Source organism: Capsicum annuum, chromosome 1, assembly GCF_002878395.1.
Source record: "Capsicum annuum cultivar UCD-10X-F1 chromosome 1, UCD10Xv1.1, whole genome shotgun sequence".
Lineage (NCBI taxonomy): Eukaryota > Viridiplantae > Streptophyta > Magnoliopsida > Solanales > Solanaceae > Capsicum > Capsicum annuum.
This window is the reverse complement of record NC_061111.1, coordinates 243,659,975-243,680,727: the sequence shown is the minus strand read 5'-3', so window position 1 is coordinate 243,680,727 and position 20,753 is coordinate 243,659,975. Positions and strand designations below refer to the sequence as shown.

Genomic DNA, 20,753 nt, shown 5'->3' with positions numbered 1-20,753 from the left:
TCTTTAAAGTCAACTGATATTCATCTACGACCTGTAAACTACAAAAAAAAAATATAATAGTGATCACAAAGCTTCGATTTTGATCCAACTAATTCTTGTCTGAGCGAAAATTTTGACCCTAAAGAATGATTTTGAATGAAAACAAATAATATATATATATATATATATATGTGTGTGTGTGTGTGTGTACGCGCCTCGCGCGTGTACTTCACTTTATTGAATTCAAATGTTACACTAAATATGATATTTGTTTAAATAATAAAGATGAATACAATAATTAAATTCAACATCTTTTGGAGAATTTATTTAATTAAACCTAACCTTTACAAAAAAAATTTGTCAAAGTCGATCGACATTCATCTACCACATGTAAACTGCAATAAAACAATACGATAATAGAGACATCAACACAATATAATTAAATCTAACATTTACACAAAAAAATTCTCAAAGCCATCAGACACTCATCTATCACTTGTAAACTATAACAGAAGAATACGATAACAGAGATATCAAAATAATACAATTAAACTTTACCTTTACACACAAACAAAATTTCAAAACAGAGATATATAAACAATACAATTAAACCTAATCTTTACCTAAAAAAATTTCTCAAAGCCGACGGACATTCATCTACGACCTGTAAACTACAACAAAATAAAACAATAATGATCACAAAGCTTCAATTTTGATGAAAATAATTTTTATCTGAGCAAAAACTTTGACCCTAAAGAATGACTTGAATGCAAACAAAGAAGGCATATGTATTCACACACGTTAAATTTTATTATGTTTACCAAAATAGTGAAGAAGTTGAGGGTTAGAAAATTAAACATCCACCAATCTAGGCATGCAACCGAATCAAATTAGATGAGCATCAATCATATTTTTCCAATAAGTAAACCGATTTCTTCTGTAGTTTAACGTACATCTCAATATTTCTAGAAGTATTTCCTTAATAGAGTCCTATTTTAGGATTATTTTTCTATCCTATTTTAGGAGTATTTTTCTAATTGATCACTATAAAGGAAAATATTAATTGATTCTCCTTCGATATATTTTAGGAGTCTAGTTAATATAATAAAAATAATTAAATAATAAATTGAAGAAAATAGTGAAAAGACAGTTTCGTCTAAAGGAGAATCTTTTAATGAAAGATAAAAAGTTCAAATTACTTTTCTAAGGATCTTCACACTTTTAATATATTATAGATTAAGGATCTTCACACTTTTAATATATTATAGATTATAGATATATCTGCACATGTTGAATTTTATTATACTGACAAAAACAGTGAAGAAGCTAAGAGTTAGAAAATCAAGCATCCACCAATCTAGACATGCAATCAAATCAAGTTAAAAGAGCATCAATCATATTATCCCAATAGACAAACCGGTTTATTCTCTAGTTTAACGTACAACTCAATATTTATAGAAATATTTTCTTAATTAATAAAGTCTTATTTTGGGAGTAATATTTTTCTAATTGAATAGTAGAAAGGAAAATATTAATTAATTCTCATACCATATATTTTATGCGTCCCATATATTTTAGGAAGTCAAAGTAGAAAAGAAAAATATTAATTAATTCTCCTACCATATGTTTTAGGAGTCTCATATATTTTAAGAAGTCTAGTTAATATAATAAAAAATAATTAAATAATAAATTTTAAAAATAGTGAAAAGACAGTTTTGTCTAAAGGAGAGTGTTTTAATGAAGGAAAAAAAGTTCAAGTCAACTTTTAAGGGTCTTCACACTTTTAATATATTATAGATTATAGATATAGATTATAGATTATAGATAGATTATGGATTGCAAATATCTCAACTAATTATATATCTATGTTGGATGTATCGAAAACTAATTATGTATCTCGATAAATTTAAAATAAAAAAAATATATCGGAGGCTAATTATGTATCTTTACAAAGAAAAAATGTATCTCTATTGAATGTATTATGTATCTCGACAGACCCAAAATCTTAAAAAAAAAAATATCGAGAGCTAATTATGTATCTTTACAAAGGAAAAATATATTATTTTTTTAATGTATTGGAAGCTAATTATGTATCTCAACAGATTCAAAATTGAAATTTTCAATAATTACATAAAATATCAAATTTTTCTGTATTTAAGATTCAAATTATCGGAAGTTTAAGATTTTTTACCATTTTAAATACATATTGATTAAAAAGTGGTTATTTGTCAAGGCTCCCAATCCAAATATTCTTCTAAATAAAATAGAAACATTTTCTACTCAAAAAATGCAACTGAAAATTCCTCCTCTATAAAGCAAAACCCCAAATTCCCCCTTCTAAATATTCCTTTTATCACACGTACTCTTCACTATTCCATTAATATCTCTCTCTATTGTTATTTTCTAGGCCAGATCATGAAAATTATAATTTTTTTGGAGTTGGAACTATGTTTGACCATTAATATAAATTAAAATTATTTTTGTAATTTTGTGAGCGAAGTACGAATGAAAAAAGTGAAAACAAGTAAAACTTGTTTTCACTTTTTCAAATACAATTCTAGAATTGTATTTGAATTTTTCATGGCCAAAAACTTACAGCTTTCACTTTTTTCACTAAAGTGAAATAAATTTTCGGAAAAAGTAAAAATATTTCATGTTCAAAGCTACTAAATCTTCAATGTAAGTATTAACTGTTTACTCCATCATTAATATTAATATTTTCTTCTTCTTTATTTTTTATTAATTAAGATAAATGGTTTTAATAAAATGAGTTCCACGTTAATCTTGATTATTTTTTTCAAGAACTCAGCGTTAGGATTTTTGCCCTGATTTTCTTACTAAAATTAAGTTATACTTTTCTTGAAAGGAAAATAAAAGTAATACCATAATTACTTTTACTTTTCCTAAAAAGGAAAATATAAAACTCTTCCATAATTGGCAAACCTCTTTGTTGGAGGAAAGGTTTTGGACATATATAAATAGATAACCCTCCTTATAGCATAACACAATAGCATCCACAATGTAGTTTTTAAAGAATTTCTCCTAGGTTTTTCAATTTTATTTTTAATATGCAGGCAGTTTGACCAAACCATATCAATAATATGCCTTTTAGTATTATGTTTTTTTTGTCATTTGATTTATCGTCTTATGATTTGCAAATTAAAAGTTTTTGCATGACGCCCTCTCGATTTCGAACCAACACTCAGTACGGTTTAATTGTTGTATGATCAAGTGTAGTGAGCTTAGTTGTATTAGCTGTTTACTGTATCATTAATATTCCTCCATATGTTTTCTTTGTATATCTCTATTATATTAAAAATGTAAAGGGTTTTATAAATCACGTTTGAACTTTTTACCCTTTATTAAAAGTCTCCCCTTTAGATAAAATTGCCTTTTCACATATTCTCTTTAAATTACAAATCCAATAAATCAATATAAATTTGACCGACATCACATATGCACAATCAATATTCTATTCTAACTAAATTTGAATAAACAAAAAACCTATACAAAACTAATAAATCAATATGTAATCCAAAATTAGCGTGTAAAAAGGAAAAAAAAAGGTGACCTAACGAAAAACCTCAAAGTGGGAAAAAACCATGAAAAGTAAATAAAAAAATACGTGTATTAGCGTATTAGATACAAAATCCTTTGAAGAGTATTAGTTATGTGAAGGTAATTTAAATAATTTAATTTTTCTTTTATGTACACAAAAATCAAAATCTTATTCTAACTAAATTATAACATACACGTTCATATTCAACCCCCCCAAAAAAATTAGTCTTATCTATAATCTATAATTTATATCTATAATATATTAGAAAAATACTCCTAACATAGGATAGAAAAATATTCCTAAAATACTCTATTAAGGAAATACTTCTATAAATATTGAGATGCACGTTAAACTAGAGAAGAAATTGGTTTACTTATTAAAAAAATATGATAGATGCTTATCTAATTTGATTCGGTTGCATGTCTAGATTGGTGGATGCTTAATTTTCTAACCCTCAACTTTTTCACTATTTTTGTCAACATAATAGAATTCTACGTCTATGTATATATAAATCTTCTTTGTTTCCATTCAAGTTATTCTTCAGGGTCAAAATATTCGCTCAGACAAGAATTATTTTCATTAAAGTTGAAGCTTTGTAATCATTATTGTATTATTTTGTTGTAGTTTATAGGATGAATTTACAGGTGGTAGATGAATGTCGGTTGACTTTGAGGATTTTTTTAAGGTAAAGGTTATGTTTAATTGTATTATTTTTATATCTCTGTTTTGAGAAATTTTTTGTGTAAAGGTAAAGTTTGGTTGAATTATTTTGATATCTCTATTATCGTATTATTTTGTTATAGTTTACAGGTGGTAGATGAATGTCGATCACTTTGACAATTTTTTTGGGTAAAAATTAGGTTTAATTAAATAAATTTTTCAAAAGATGTTGAATTTAATTATTGTCTTCATTTTTATTATTTAAATAAATATCCTATTTAGTGTAACATTTGAACTCAAGACGCGAAGCGCGTACACCTAAACTAGTTTATTTAATTGTATTAATGGTTTTAGTAAATTGGATTTCAAGTAAATCTAGTAATTTTTTTTTCTTATTATTATGTTGATCATTAGTGAGTACTCATGATTTTATTATTATTATTTTTTTTTTTTGTAATATTGGTATTTATGCTTATTTTTTTTTTGAAAATTCATTTCTTTTCCCATAGCCCAGTATAGTTTTATTCTTGTATAGTCAAAAAGTTATTGCTGAAGAAGCTTATTGAGTTTAGTAACAATGGTTTTGCTGGAATGGTGTTTAGTGGGTATGACGAGCGGTAGAGATAGGCTGAAGAAGTATTGGGAATAAGTGATTAGGCATGGCATAGCTCTAGCTTCCACTTATTGAGGGCATGACCTTAGATAGTAGGTAGTTGAGCTTTATCCCTCTTTTCGACGGGATTAGGCTTGGTGGGGGTATGGAAGCATAGTGTATTTAGTAGTATTAGCCATGTAGTTTCTTACTTTTGATAGGTAGAGATAAACCAAAGAAGTATAAGGAAGAAGTGATTAGATAGGACATGGTGCGAACTTCAGTTTATCGAGGACATGGCCATAGATAGGAGGCTATGGAGGTCCCGAATTGGGGTAAAAGGTTGGTAGGTAGTTGAATTTTATCCCGCTTTTCGGCGAGATTAGGCTTGGTGGGAGTAGACGCACAGTGTATTTAGTAGTTTTAGGCTTATACATGTAGTTTCTTGCTTTTGATAGGTAGAATTTGGCCAAAGAAGTATTAAAAAGAAGTGATTAGACAATACATGGTGCTAGCTTCAGTTTATCGAGGGTATGACCTTAAATGAGAGGCTATGGAGGTGACAAATTGAGGTAAAAAGTTAGTAAGTAGTTGAGCTTTGTCCCTCTTTTCGGCGGGATTAGGCTTAGTGGGAGTATGAAAGCACAATATGTCTAGTAGTATTAGGCTTATACATGTAATTTCTTTCTTTTGATAGTTAGTATCATCTGTTGTCTTTGTGTTTTAGTTTCCATGTTATTTTGTTGTTGTTACTATTCTTTTTCTGAATGCTCTGTACTGCTTTCTATATCAATTGACTTATTTTCTTCATTGTTATATTTCCTTTTAGCATAACTATTTTGTTTTTTTTTGAGTCCTTGAGATTTCCATTGAGTATTAGAAATTGAATATCAAAGAAAAGTATGATAAACAATAAAGTTATTTTACTCTACTTCTTTTTAGGAAAATTTGTTTTTTGGGTAAAGAATTTGATGAATAAGCTGAAATTGAGAGATTGTGGACTAATTGAGTTATTACTGGCATGGATAAATATAATTTGACTAGTTGAGACTCAAACTAGGCCGAGCATTAGGTATCCTGAATTAGTTACGAGTTTTGCTTAAATGAGAGAATTGACACAGGATTGATATGATGTGATTATAGATTGATCGAAGGAACTCATCCTCATTGCTCCAGGTGACGAGTTTGGTATTCCAACAAGAAGTACTGTGAGTAGTAATCTTACCATATTTTGTGTTTCTTAGCTTGCATATTTTATACTTGATTTTGATAAAACAATGAGTAACAGAATGCTTTGAAATTGCACGTAGAGCAAGTCTTTTACTTGATATGATACTGAAATGGTTATTTGACATGTTATTATTGTTATAAGATATGTTTACCGTTACTAAAGATATGATTACTGATGTTATGAAAGTTTTGATTTACTTGAGAAGTAAGTATTTTGACATGTGTTTCATTCATTTTTATATGTCATATGTTTTGATATGAACTTAAAAATCATGAACTATTTTGAAAATGCTTTTATATACGTATCTACAATTTACAAAAAAAGTATAAATGAGAATGCCACTGTTATTGGTTATTTCTTAAAGTAGAATGCCACACTGAATACATGATTCATTGGAAACATCCCAAAGGATAAAGCTTGATATGTTACTATTTGTTGGTTGTTTTCAAATTGTGAAATTGATTTCTTATGCAAATGATTATCGTTTTTCGAAAGAGCGCTATTTCATGACATTTTTTTATTATCATATTAGCTTGTTTTATAACTTGTCCCTATTAAAATGGTTGTGGTTAAGTGTTATTACTCACTGAGCTAGTGTCTCACTCCTTACAGAGAGCACAAGTGACGTTGGTGAGGATCTCTTTAGCTAGAGGGTTCGAGTTGGCATATTCCCGGTAAGCCCCACACTTGTTCACATGGGTAATAATTTATTTATTTGTTATATTTTTTTCTTGAAAACTTTTAGAGTCACTCCACAGTCATATCTTTAGAGTTTGATTATTCTTTCGTTATTATGGACTTATGAAGTTATTGACTTCTCCTCATAGTTGGAGATGGATTTCATATTGTTATTTATGGTGAATGAGTTGTTGATGATTTTGGAGAATTGTATTGGTGTGTTAGTTGTGATGTTGGTTTTTTGTGTTGTGAATTTGAGACAGAATTTTCTTGATAGGCATCAAAACTAGAAAAATTCTGTCCGATTTTCTGTAGAATACTGACGAGGCTTGTTTTGGAGTTCTAACCTCCTTAGCGCCCATCATGATCCTATTTTGGATCGGGATAAAGTTAAGCAAAAAAAACATACCTTAATAGTTGTTCGGAGAAATTTGATGATGAACATCACCTATAATCTTTTTATCCTTGGTAGACACATCTATGATAAAAGATAAATAGAATATTAATCTTAAAAAATATAAATAATTAAAAAGGTAAATTAAAGATAAATAACATACCTTAATTGCTACTCAGAGAAATCTAATGAACATTACCTATAATCTCTTTATCTATGATAAAAATACTCTATAATAAAATATAAATATATATTCCACATAAGTGATTATTGCTGAGAAATGATAGTCTATTCAATCAAACAAAAGACATTCCACAAAAATACTAACAAAAACAAACAACAATTACGTCAGAAGTTAATTCTATAACGTCCTTTTTAAGTGTATGTCACACCCCTTTTTTTAACCAAAAAGATTCATTTTTTAGTTCAAAAGAGTTTTTATTATTAAGTGACAAAAAGAAATTTTTTGTTTAGAAAAGGATTCATTTTACAATTAACTCAGAGTCGCCACTTGACATAAAGCTGGTGTGCCAAGTCACCTCTGAAAATCCTTTTTCAAAATAGTTTGACTCTAAACTTGATCCGTGAGCAAAAATTCTGGCTAAGAAATTCTGTTGATCGAGGGAAAGGTGTTAGGTACCCCTCGATCACGTGGTTCAACCATGGTCACTTGGTGGAGCATATCAGTGAATTTGATATTATGAATGTATAAACCACACAAAAACACACAAAACAATCGATCAAACAAACAAACAAAACAAATCCAAAATTATAGTGTCCAGTCCAGTTATTACAACCCGAAATAAAAAAGGTACTGAAAAGTAAACCTATACTAATCCTAAACTATGCTCCAATACTTTACTGCATACCCCTGACCTACATCGCGAACATCTTCCGAGTACAAGGTACCTCGGGGCATTCCCCGGTAAAATGAATATATCCTCAATTTTATGCGTTAAAATAGAAAGAACCATTCAACAAATATTCACACATTCAACAAATCACCATCTTCCATTTCTACAATTTGCCTACCCAAACTTAGTATTTACCTACTCATTTAACGATCTAAAGCATGATACTATCAATTTCAAAAATATTCAATAATGAATCAAAACTAATCAACGTTTAACTTATTCGATTATCAATTCCCCCAAATTTCGTTCAAGGTTGCAATATAACAGTTCATGATTACCTTTTTCAACAATCCACAACCAAATAATTCCATATTAATCATTCACATCACACCCAAAATAAGAGAAAATTGAGACAATATCAATCGATCACACGTATATGATGAAATAAAAATGAGAATAAGATAGAATTGGACCTCAAATAGGGGCTTAGTCACGAGTTTTCTTTGAAGAATTTCAACAATACATAGAGAAGGAGCCACGACCGGGACCACGCAAATCTTGAACCCAACAACGACCTCAACTCGATAATGCAAAAATAGAACAACCAAGGACGAGTGATTCACTGTTCGATGGTGGTTTATCCACTGAATCGAAGCATCGATCTTCGCGGTGGGGGTATTTTTCGGCGGTGGATAACCAATTCCGATCCGGTGAGATTCCGACGAGTAGTTTGATCAAAAATGGAAATTGATGGCACGTGGGTTAGAAATGGAACTGGTGGTGTTTCCCGGACATAAATCCAATGTAACCGTGACAATACAACGATGGAGGGTATTTTCCAATGGCGATTCCGATGAGAAATTCATCAAAAACACCCTATCTAGACGCCAGTTTCTCTCTCACGTTTTTTTCTCTGTTTCGCCCCTATTCTCATGATTTTGCCACACTCAATCTCCTCTCTTATTTGATACTCTATATCTCTCAATTTTCTTCACTCTTTCCTTCCAGTGTGTGTGGTGTATCCGTTTGTGATGGTGAAAAGTGTGTGTGTGTCTGGTGAGTATATCAATGAGTGTGTGATGGTCTGTGTGTATCACTGTATGGTGAGGATGAAGCTGTGTGTGAGTGTGTTCTCTGTGAAGAAGAAAATGAAAAAAAAATGGGGAGTGTGTGGGTTCTGTACGTGGTGTATGGCGTGAGGTGAATTTTTTGGTGAAGAAGATCCCCTTTTTGTATTGTGTTAGTATGTGTATATATTTAATGAATTGATTTTGTTAAGGGATGAATAAAAAATCATGAGTTTGAGTGGGTGGGGACCACATGGGGTGGAAAGGTTAGGATAAGATAAAATTAGTTAGGAATTTTGTTAGGATAAGGAATATTAGGGATTTATTACAATGTTGTGATTTTTTTTGTATTTTTGTTGGGTATAATCACGTGGGTGAGGGTGTACGATAAAGTGAGGTAAAAATAGATGAATTGAGTTTTTAAGAGGGAAAAAATTAGGTGTCTACATCATGCTCCTTTTTGGGTGTAAACACATAGTGTTTTCAGACAAAAAAGTAGACAATGAGACCAAATTTTGACCCGATCATTATTCGAAGAAAGAAACAAAAGGAAAAAGAACAACTGAGTTGGACTTAGGACATCTTACTTACCCAAGTTATGAGAGAATCAAATCACAGGTATCTCAAAGGGTTGGAAGGAGAGGGGCTATACCGAGTTGGAGAGTCGAGTGAGACCCTGTCGAGGTTCTGGTCCGCGGCTCTGTCATTACATAAAGATGGAAATTACAAGTTGAAATATAAATTAAATTATAAAAATCCTATCTATGTAGCTTCTTTTGGACTCTTGACTTGAGTTTCATCACCCTATTCATCAGGCGGGCTCCTGACTTACAATTTCTTCAACTTGTTGCCTGACTTTCAATTTCTTCACCCTGTTCTCCAGGTGGGCTCCCGACTTGCTATTGTTCAATTTGTTGACTTTCAATTTCTTCACATTGTTTCTTAACTTTAAACTCCTTCACCTTGTTGCTTGACTTTCCATTTATTTGCCTTGTTCTTCAGGTAGGCTCCTGAAATAACATCAAAACTAAAAAGAAAATTATTCCAGACAAAGATTATGATAAAGAGAAATTGCATTTGCCAAAAAAGTAAAATTTCAAATAACAAGAATTAATTTTTTTTTGCCCCAGTTTATATCATAACTATTTTCATGTTTCAATGATGAATCGAGATTCTGATCGAGAAATGCATTTCTTGAGAGCAAAGTTAAATGACCAAGACTAAGAAGTACGTCGCCTAAAAATTAAAGTAAGGAGTTCAAACTAGAAGTGCGTCTTCTAGAGATAAAGGTTTGGGTTAGAAAGTGTGCCACCTGACAAATGAAACTGACAAGGAAGTGCGTCTCATAAAGGTTAAGTGCAATGACTCAACTAAAAGTGCATTTTTTAGAAATCAAGGGGACTGACTCAACTAGGAGGTACATCTTCTAGAAATCAAGGGTACTGACTTAACTAGGAGGTACATCTACTAGGAATCAAGGGGACTGACTCAACCAGGAGGTACATCTACTAGGAATCAAGGGACTGACTCAACCAGGAAGTACATCTACTAGGAATCAAGGGAGATGACTCAAATAGGAAGCACATCTACTAGGAATTAAGGGGATTGACTCAACTAGGAAGTACATCTACTAGGAATCATGACTTAAGTTAGGAAGTGCATCACCTAAAAGCAAAATTTGAATTACCCAATCAAGGAAGTGCGTCTCCTTACTAATATTGCTTGAATCATCAAAACAAGAAAGTGAGTCTCCTTACCAATACCGCTTAAATTACCAAAACAAGAAAGTGCGTCTTTTTACAAATTCCGATTGATTTACCAAAACAAGGAAGTGCGTCTCCTTACCAATGCCGCTTGAATTACCAAACAAGGAAATGCGTCTTCTTACCAATGCCACCTGAATTACAAAAACAAGGAAGTGTGTCTCCTTATAAATGCTGCTTGAATTAACAAAACAAGAAAGTGCATCTCCTTACATTTGTAACTTGAATTACCCAAACAAGGAAGTGCGTCTCCTTACAAATGTCTCATGAATTAACCAAACAAGGAAGTGCGTCTTCTTACAAATGTTACTTGAATTACCCAAACAAGGAAGTGTGTCTCCTTACAAATATTACTTGAATTTCCCAAAAAAGAAAGTGTGTCTCCTTACCAATGTTGCTTGAATTGTCCTAAACAAGAAAGTGCGTCTCCTTATAAATGTATCTTGAATTATCCAAACAAAGAAGTGTGTCTCCTAAGGGTCACGTGGAATGACTAGAATAGAACATGCGACTTCTTGGAGTGAAGTTTCAATTTAGGAAGTGCATCACCTAATAAATGAAACCTGGATTACTCAGATAAGGAGGTGCATCTCCTAGGGGTTAAGTGGAAGGACTTAACTAGAAAGTGCGATTTCTAGGAGTGAAGGTTCAATTTAGGAAGTGCATCACCTAATAAATGAAACTTGGATTACTCAGATAAAGAGGTGCATCTCCTAAGGGTTAAGTGGAAGGACTCAACTAGAAAGTGCGACTTCTAGGAGTGAAGGTTAAATTTAGGAAGTGCATCACCTAATAAATGGAACTTGAATCATCCGGAAAAGGAAGTGTGTCTCCTAAAGATATTGGATGATGAGTTTTTACCATGATTTTGATTACCAAACCTGTGCAGCAACATTGTCTCTTGCATTTGTGGAAGTGAGGCCTTACAACCTTTGATATTTAGACTCTGAAGTCCTTGATTTAAAGGTAACATGTTTCCTATTTCATCAAATAAAACTTGTGAGTTTAAAAACATGGTGGATAGTTTGTTGCTTTAGCTTTCGTGACAATCGCTCTTGCCCCTGTCATATTTAATCTTGCTTTCAACCATTAGCATGTGTCACTGACTTGTTGCATCATTGACCCGATCTCAAATTATTAAGAGTGACTCTGAAACAGACACAGTATCTTTACTTTGCCATGCTTCTTAGATAAACCCTTTGAACCTTGGTATTTTCATGAGTTCCAGGACTTATCTATCGACAAAATTTCCTGCATGCTTTATTTTGGCTCATAATTATGTCTCTTTCATGCGTTGGTTTTTCTGTCTTGCTTTGTATAATTGAAGAAGCCGGTAGCCAGTTTTGATATCTTTTCTTACTTATTTTGACATAGACTTGACTCAAAGACAAGAGAAAAAATGACAATGATTTTTATTTGGACAACAGACTCAAGAAAGCAAAATAAAAATAAAGAGATGAAAGAAAAGACAATGAATGTCCCCATTTAAAACAAAGAAATGAAAAATTTATCTAGAAATGACAGTTAACTCTAATGATTATGCCATACATTTTGGATTAAGCTACCTGATCTTTCCATCCAAGCTTTCTACCAATTGTTCCAGAGTTAATGGCCTTGGAACTGAGTTATTTCCTTAGGTCAATTGCATTTAAGACCTCATTCGGCTAGTGGTGCCCTGAAGGGTTTTCGCCAACAAGCTTCTCTCATTTTTTTCCTCAGTTCACCATTGCCTTATGGTGTCTGTGGGTTTTTTCACCATTAAGACTCTTATTTTTATTTCTCTCAACTCACAGTCTTCTTATGGTGTCTGTGAGGGTTTTCACTGATAAGACTCTCATTTTTATCTCTTTCAACTTACCATCGCCTTATGGTGCCTGTGAGGGTTTTCACCAATAAGACTCTTTCATTTTTATTTCTCTCCTAGATCCTTATGCTGAGGAAGACAAGTAGTTCCCAAAATACATCATCATATGTATCACATGCTTAGCCTTAACATTCTAGAAGATTAATCTGAAGGCCTATCTTTGATTGTAGCTTGGCTTTTGAATAAGGTTAGAAATAAAGGATGACATAAGGCCCAAACGACACTTGAAGTCGGGTAGGACTTACAACTTTTGGAATCGACTCAAACAAAGAGGGTTAACTCATGCCCGAGTTTCTTTTGGCTGGGTGACTCTAAATTATTTATTTGGTTGGACCGAGCCCAGAGTAGGGCAGCCTACGTATCTCACCCCCGAAAGAGGAGAATCAGGTCACACATAGTTCCGGCAACTTGTTGTTTTGCTTGATTCTGATTTGCTTTCTCCTTTTTTTCTTTTATTGACTCTTTTCTCTTTGTGATTTTTTTTGACTCTTGATACTCTTCTTTTGAGTCTTGCTAACTCTATCTTGATTCCAAAAGAGGGGTATGAAAGAAAAATAGGACGAAAGCTCAAATAAGGTAAACAAAGGATGACACGATGTTTCGATAGCAGAATAAAATGCCTTCGTCATATCAACCTTAAAAATGCAAGTACATATCATGCAATATGAAAGTGAAAGATGAAATTTGTGACACTTTTTACAGCACTAACTTTAACTGATCTTGTGTGATGCTACTTCTTTAGCAAACTCCACCTTTCTTGTACATTCCTCATATTGAATGACTCATGCTTTCGTGGAGCTGATTTTCTTTCTGTTCCTTTTGATATAGGGATCACACGTCCATTATTTGACCTAATTGAGCTATGATTTTCAATTAATGACCAAGTTATTCTTGTGATTCTCAAAATAATTGTCTTGATTTTCAAAGAAGGCTTTAATTTGTCACCAAATGTCTCAACACGCTACCTATTTTCTCAGATATTTTTTCTGACTTTAGCCCTCTGATTCAATGTGTCATGGTTAAATTGGATTTTAAGATCTAACTGAAAATTCCGCAGGTATGTCATATCACTAGAATCAACATAAAATGAATTTTATAAAGAAAACAAATTAATAAACAACACCTATTTAAAACATAAAGGGAAAGGGACACTCCATTTAGTTGAAATGAAAGATAGAAGGTTTTGACTGTAGAGACAAAGGGACAAAACAAGATAGATCCCAAACTACAACCCTGAAATAATTCGGATAACAGAAAATAAAATAAAACACACTACCAAACCTCTTCCTAGTAGGGAGAGGGGTGACTTCTCAATTGCTCATCTTGACATCTTAGCCACTGGTTTGCATATCAACATGACTAGAGATTTTCCCACTGTCAATGGTCTGCACCATAATTGATTTATCTTGAATCATCTTTTCAATTTCTCTTATCAAAGCATGACAATCTTCAATACTGTGACCTTGAATATTAGAATGATAGGAATATCGTACATTAGGATCAAAGCTTTTTGAATGTAGGTCAGGAATATACCCAAGGAGAGAAGTGATCATGCCCCGCTGTACCAATCTTTGAAATAAACTGGAATATGACTCTCCAATTGGTGTGAAGCTATCCCTCGACTTCTACCCCATTTAATTATTTAGATTGGACCAAAAATTTGGCCTAGAAGGGCTTTGGTATATTTGTGGAGTTTGAGGATGACTCTGAGGAGTTGGTGCACGCCATTGTGGGTAAGAAGGGGATTGGACATATGGTTGTGCGCTATATACTGGATACAGGGGTGGCGAAATAGAATATATTGGATTTTGCGGAGGGTAGTAATGGTGGGGGATAATATATAGAGTTTGGGCATAGACTTGGGCTTGGGATTAGTGATAGGGGCGAGGTAGTCTTTTGGGATAGGCATGGGGCCCAGCTATAACGGTCGCTACGTCCTCCTTCTTCTTTTTATCTCCAAAAGTTTCAGAGCCACTTTGAATAGCTTGGGTGGTGGCCTTTAATGTGGAAAAACTCACGATCCGTCCAATTTTGATATCCTCTTCTATCATCTCTCCGATTTTGAGGACTTCGATAAACGACTTACCCATCGGCGGAAGCAAATATTGAAAATAAGTCTCGTCTTGTGCTTGAACAAAGACCTCTACCAATTTACTCTCTTTCATTGGAGACTTTATCCTAGAGGCTTGTTCCCACCACCTTATCACATATTCCCTAAAGCTTTCAGTGCTTTTCTTCTTCATGTTAACCAGGGATTTCTCATCAGGAACTAGATCGACATTATATTGGAAATGTTGCACAAACTTATTAGCTAGGTCACCCCAGCTGTTCCACTTGTCAATATCCTAATCGACAAACTATTCTGAAGCCAGACCAAAAAGACTTTCACTAAAGAAAGCCATGAGCAACTCTTATCTTCCCCCGGCACCCCTCAATTGGTTGCAATAACATCTCAAATATTCCATGGGATCACCGTACCCAGCATACTTCTCAAACTTGGGCATTTTAAAACCAAAAGGGAGATGAACACCTGGAAACATGCACAGATCTTTATATGAGATACTTTTGTACCCCCCAAGTCCTTGGAGGTTTTTCATAGCCAGTTTCAAACTTCTTAATTTTCTGGTCATTTTCTCTTGTTCTTATGTTATAACAGGCTTCTCAGTGTTAAGAGAAAATTCAGGCGGTTGAGTGTCGCCATAAGGACCAGTCGACTTAAATGTGGGCTCAAGAGCATAATGCTGATCACTAAAAATATTCAGTACAGGCTCGCTTGCAGATTGAGGAATAACAACTGTTGGATTGACATTAAAAGCATGGGCTTTAGGCGGAGGTGGCGCTGCAAAAATGGGAATTGCAGGTGGAGCCGAGTATGTGGTAATTTTGTATTGAGGAACTTGGAGAGAAATATTGGAAGTGTTAGGATAGTGTTGCCCCAGAGTAGTCTTTGATAAATGTTGTGGCCTGTCGGCAAAAATGGGAATTTGTGCATGTGACACGGGAGGCAAGCTAGAAAGATATTCCAAATTATCGGTGGAAAATAGAGGAGGTGGCAACCCGTTAGCCCAAGCTCGATGCATTTTTATCATTTGCTGCCTTAATTTCTGAATTTCTTCATTGACTCCTAAATTCTCATTCCCCGAACTCCCTATCTGATTAGTGACAACAAACTCGGTATATTTGTTGGCCATAACTTCCTCTGTGACTTGGTGCAATATGGAGGACCAGCCAAAATGCCACAAACCAACCACCTTAAACTAACTGAACAAGAGATAACAAATGTGTTAGAGTGCAACACTTTTTCAAAACTCTTTTTTTTCTTTTCTTTGAAAAAGATCACCGAACCCTAGAAGGGCGCCTACGTATCTCACTCCCGAAAGAGGAGAATCAGGTGTACGGAGTTCGTGAAGTCTTGCAAAAATGGTCAATGAAACTCTTTTTCTTGAAACTTTAAGAAGAAAAGAAAATAACAAATTGTCAAAATAATTGACGAAAATCTTTTTTTGAATTTTTTAGGTTTAAACTCCCTATACAAAATGAAACCTACGATTTCCAAAGAAAAATATTTTGGGATTTTCAATTTTGAATTTCATACAAAAATAAAACTTGAACCTATTAAAGAAAAATATCTTTGTAGTCTTCTTTTGAAGATGTAAATGAAACACCTACTCTAAAAGAAGAGTGAAGAAAATCTTTTTGAATATTTTAGATTCCTATACAAAATGAAACCTATGATTACTAAAGAAAATCTTTTTAGATTTTGAATCTCTTATGAAAATGAAACTTGAGGCTATTAACAAAAAATCTTCTTGTGATTTTCTTTTAAAGATGTATAGGAAACACCTACTCTAAATGAAGAGTGAAGATTTTTTTTTGGATTTTTTAAATAGGATACCCGAACCCACAATAGGCTACCTACGTATCTCATTCCCGAGAGAGGAGAATTAGGGGTGCGTTGTTCATCCAGATTGGACAATTCAGGATTAAATAGAAAACTAAATGCAACACCCCAAATTTTGGACTAGAATTAAAATCCGTCATTCATATACGTAGATGTTCCAAAAACCTCGAATCCTATGTAAATTTAGTGTGTTGATAAATTATGTAGTGTGGGAATCTATTTGAGCATGAATTTAGACCATAGAGGTCCCCTAACTCAAGGACAAGTTGAAAGCTTTCCTATCGTTCAAGTTTTAGTGAGCGTCAAAACTTAGATCAACTTCAATCGACCATAATTCCTTTTTTATATCTAATTAGAGGACCTACTATATGTCAAATGAAATCTATTTGAATTAGATTTACAACGATACTAATTTCGCCCAAATCCAATACCGGAGCAAAAAGTTATACCCATTTTACTCCAGCATGTCAGCCTGGAAAACTGAGTGACGACATTCATGATAACTTATCACAAGTGTGACGACTTATCACAAACGTCATCGGCCTTAGGCAGAATCCAGCCCCCAGTGACGATATTTCTGATAAGTTATCACAAGTGTGATGACTTATCACGAACGTTGTCAGCCTTAGGTAGAATCTAACCCCAGTGATGACATTTCTGATAAGTTATCACAAGTGTGACGACTTATCACAAACGTCGTCATCCTTAGGTAGAAATCCATCAATTCCATCCTCCCAGTGATGACGTTTGTGATGACTTATCACAAGTCTGACGACCTATCACAAATGTCGCCAGCCTTAAATTTTCAGCAACTGGGAAGCGGTTTAGTAAGGGTATTTTGGTCTTTTTCCTTTACCTCCCACGACTTAAAACCCTCAAGGGACATAACTTTCTCTTATTTTTCTTTAGTTAAATATCTCAAAAACCCTCTCTTACACTTTTAACCACAAGATTAGGGTTTTTATTAAAATCATCTCCCAAAAGCAAGATTCAAGCCTTTTTTCAAAGATAATTAAGAATTAAGTTTCCCAATCCAAGAACTCTCCAGCAACTCATCAAAGTTTCCTTTCTAAGGCATGCGTAGTGTTCATCCATGGATCCCTTTCATCCATGGAGCTCAAGAATCATGTTTTAAATTATAAATTGTGATTTCCTTGTTATGTTATGACTATATTCATATTGATGATTGTTGTTTGGATTAAAGGTTGTATCTTGATGTGTTTTTTCATGAAACATGTGAGTAGGTTAGTTGAAACCCATAAATTTTGGATGGATTAAGATTGTCAAATTGATAAGTACACCTAATCCCAAAGTTTTACATGTAAGGTGTTTGATAAAATGCCAAGAATGATAGAATCCATGTTTTTATGACTTAATAGTGCTTAAATGACAAGTCCATATTCTATTCCTTATGTTTCCACATGAATTTCATGTTATTGATATGTGTTGTTGTTATGAGTTGTTGTTGTGATATGGAATGCCCATGATATTGAAGTATGCAAGTATACCCATGTTATATGTATTCTCTTTCATGTATAAGATGTTGAGAACCATGTGTAGTATGAATCTCAGTACTTAGCTCAGATCTCAGTAGCATTCAAAAAATCAATTCCGAACTTAGTATCATTCAGTCAGATAATAGATTCAGTAGTATTCCGTCAGATAACGGAACCAAGTGAACTCAGTCAGCTCAGTCAAGTAAGAAACTCAGTAACAGCTTCAGTTCAGTTCAAGTACAGGTTTTAAGAATCCGTTCAGAGTCTTTCAGTTGGGAGTAGGAGCTAGCACCGAGTGAGTGCAGGGATGGCGGATCCCCGTCAGAGAGGTAGAGTCGTTAAGAGCAATCCCTAAACTCCAAAATTGCGTAGCCAGCGCAGGATGTAGAAGTCACCCATCAGAAAAAGTCTTATCATCCGTCAGAGAGGCTTAACTATTATACTGCCTTAGGCTTGACTTCCTACGAGGGTCACACGTCAGATAGGCTTGACCAGAAAGGTCTTTACCCATAGCACGGTATTGACACCCTTCCAGCTGGGGTTACAGGTTGTACCCCACTAGTTCAGACTCGGGGCATGCCGGTTAAGTGTGAATTCCCACAGTTACAGTTTCAGTATTAGTCTTCAGAGTAGAACTCAGAATTCAGGACTGTCAGATACAGTCATCAATCTCAGTCAGGAACTCAGATAGTTCCACAAATTCATAGATCACCTGCTAGATGGGCTTGGTCTAGCATAAAGTTATTCAGTATCCGTACTTACAGAGGTCACCCATCAGATAAGCTTGATCTCTGTCTTAGATTCAGTTGAGTATTCTCAATATCAGTTCCAAAGATCACCCGTTAGTTAGGCCTGATCTCAAGCTTAGTCACTCTTAATCATTATTAGAAGATTCAGACTATCAGATACAGTCGCTCAGTATCAGTTACATCAGTTAGGCCGGTCATCACGGACATATTAGTTATATCAGTCATCATAACTTATGTTATCAGTATTCAGTTCAGGACTGTTAGACACAGCCAATCAAACCAGTTCTTTATAATTTGAACTGTCAGGCATAGTCGTTTATCTATTCAGTAACTCAGTATCAGTAAACTCATGTTGTCAGTATTCAGACTCAGTAGTTAGTATCACCACAAGTTAAGTTATAGTTACTTATGCATGTATGTATTCTCACGTTCATATCAGTCAGCATTGTTCATATATATAAAAACTTTGCATTTAGCCTACCTCACTCGTATACTCAGTACATTTAGACGTACTGACGCATTCGCGCTGTGGTGTTTTATTTTACGCCATAGGTTTAGAGGCACGAGTTTCAGAGCAGTAGTAGCATTACAAATTTCAGCAGTCAGAGTTAGAAGTGAGTCCTCATCCTTCAAGGACATGATTATTTCTCTATCTGCTTATTAATTAGTTCATTAGTTGGAGTTCGTTGGGGACATGTCCCATCAAAATCTTATTTAGGTTATTCAGACAGTAGAGGCTTTCAGACTAGACACAGACTAGATTACAGACTAGATTCAGACTTCAGTATTTCAATTCTATTTTGGTATTGTGATACCTCTTTATTCAGAAGTTTTTATTACGCAGATTATGTTCAGTATTGAACCTTATGGCCTTCAGTTCATGTTTTCGCATTTATATTTATATATTATGCAGTGTACAGGTACAGATATCAGTCATGGATTAGCTTGTGGTCCTTCGAAGTCATGAGAACCGTGTATTATTCTGGTTCAAATAATCGGGGCGTTACACTAAACCTTGACTCAGGAGCCATTATCAAAGACAAACGATGTAAAACGTCAATAAAATCTTTTTTGGGATTTTTAATTTGACACTTCACATAAAAATGACACCAACAACTATGAAAGAAAAATCTTTTGTTATTTTCGTTATATGACATGCACAGAACTTCTATCATTTTTTTGAATTTTCTTTTATAAAAATCTCCTAAATTTTTTTTTTGGAGTTTTCGAATTGTGAATGCTTGCTAAAGGAAACAAAAGGAAAATCTTTTTGATGTTTTTGATTTTTGAAAAATGAGTGCAAAAAGTAAAATAAATCTTTTTTTCGAATTCTGAATTGTGGAAAACAAAAGCCATGAAGAACCCTAAAGACTACGAAATACTTTTCTGATTCACTTTTTCTTTTTTTGCCCTTTTTTTGATTTATTCATGCCTACACACCTTTCTTTAATTCTAGCATCTGCTTTCCCCAAATCAGTCTGTCAAATAACCCTGTTGTCCTTAAGTCCTGATAGGTCTCAGTATGATGTAAATAAGTAGACCTAAAGGCTGACCTATGCTAGGGTCCACTAAAAATGCTGTTTGGGGGGAGCGTATGGTCGATAGTGGCTACTTTGCTTTCCACCCACTCCATACGTCTGACGGCTCCCCCTCCTAAAATAAGGGTGACTCAACTAGAGTTCGTGCGCACGACGTGCACTCCGGGACTTGTTGTAGAAAGAATAACTCGGGTTATGCAAATGATGCTATATATAAAGCGGTAATACATAAGGAGAAAGACTGTAAACACATAGCACCCAGGCACTCAACAATGATAAAATAAACATAAACGATAATACAAACAATGTTTATACACTCATAATGACAAACCAAGCCGATACAACTCCAAAAATAAGCTCAAATTTTGGAAAAAAAATTCCCCAGCAGAGTCGCCAGAGCTGTCATACCCCTTTTTTAACCAAAAAGA

The 20,753-nt window shown here is 33.8% G+C and overlaps 1 long non-coding RNA gene across 1 annotated transcript; it reads left to right on the top strand.

Moving 5' to 3' along the window:
- The first annotated feature begins 4,189 nt into the window (after positions 1-4,189).
- LOC107857335 lies at positions 4,190-6,698 on the top strand. The gene is made up of 3 exons (XR_001670846.2): positions 4,190-4,223; positions 5,934-5,998; positions 6,634-6,698. It is a non-coding gene; the product is annotated as an uncharacterized LOC107857335 (long non-coding RNA).
- The last annotated feature ends 14,055 nt before the right edge of the window (positions 6,699-20,753 follow it).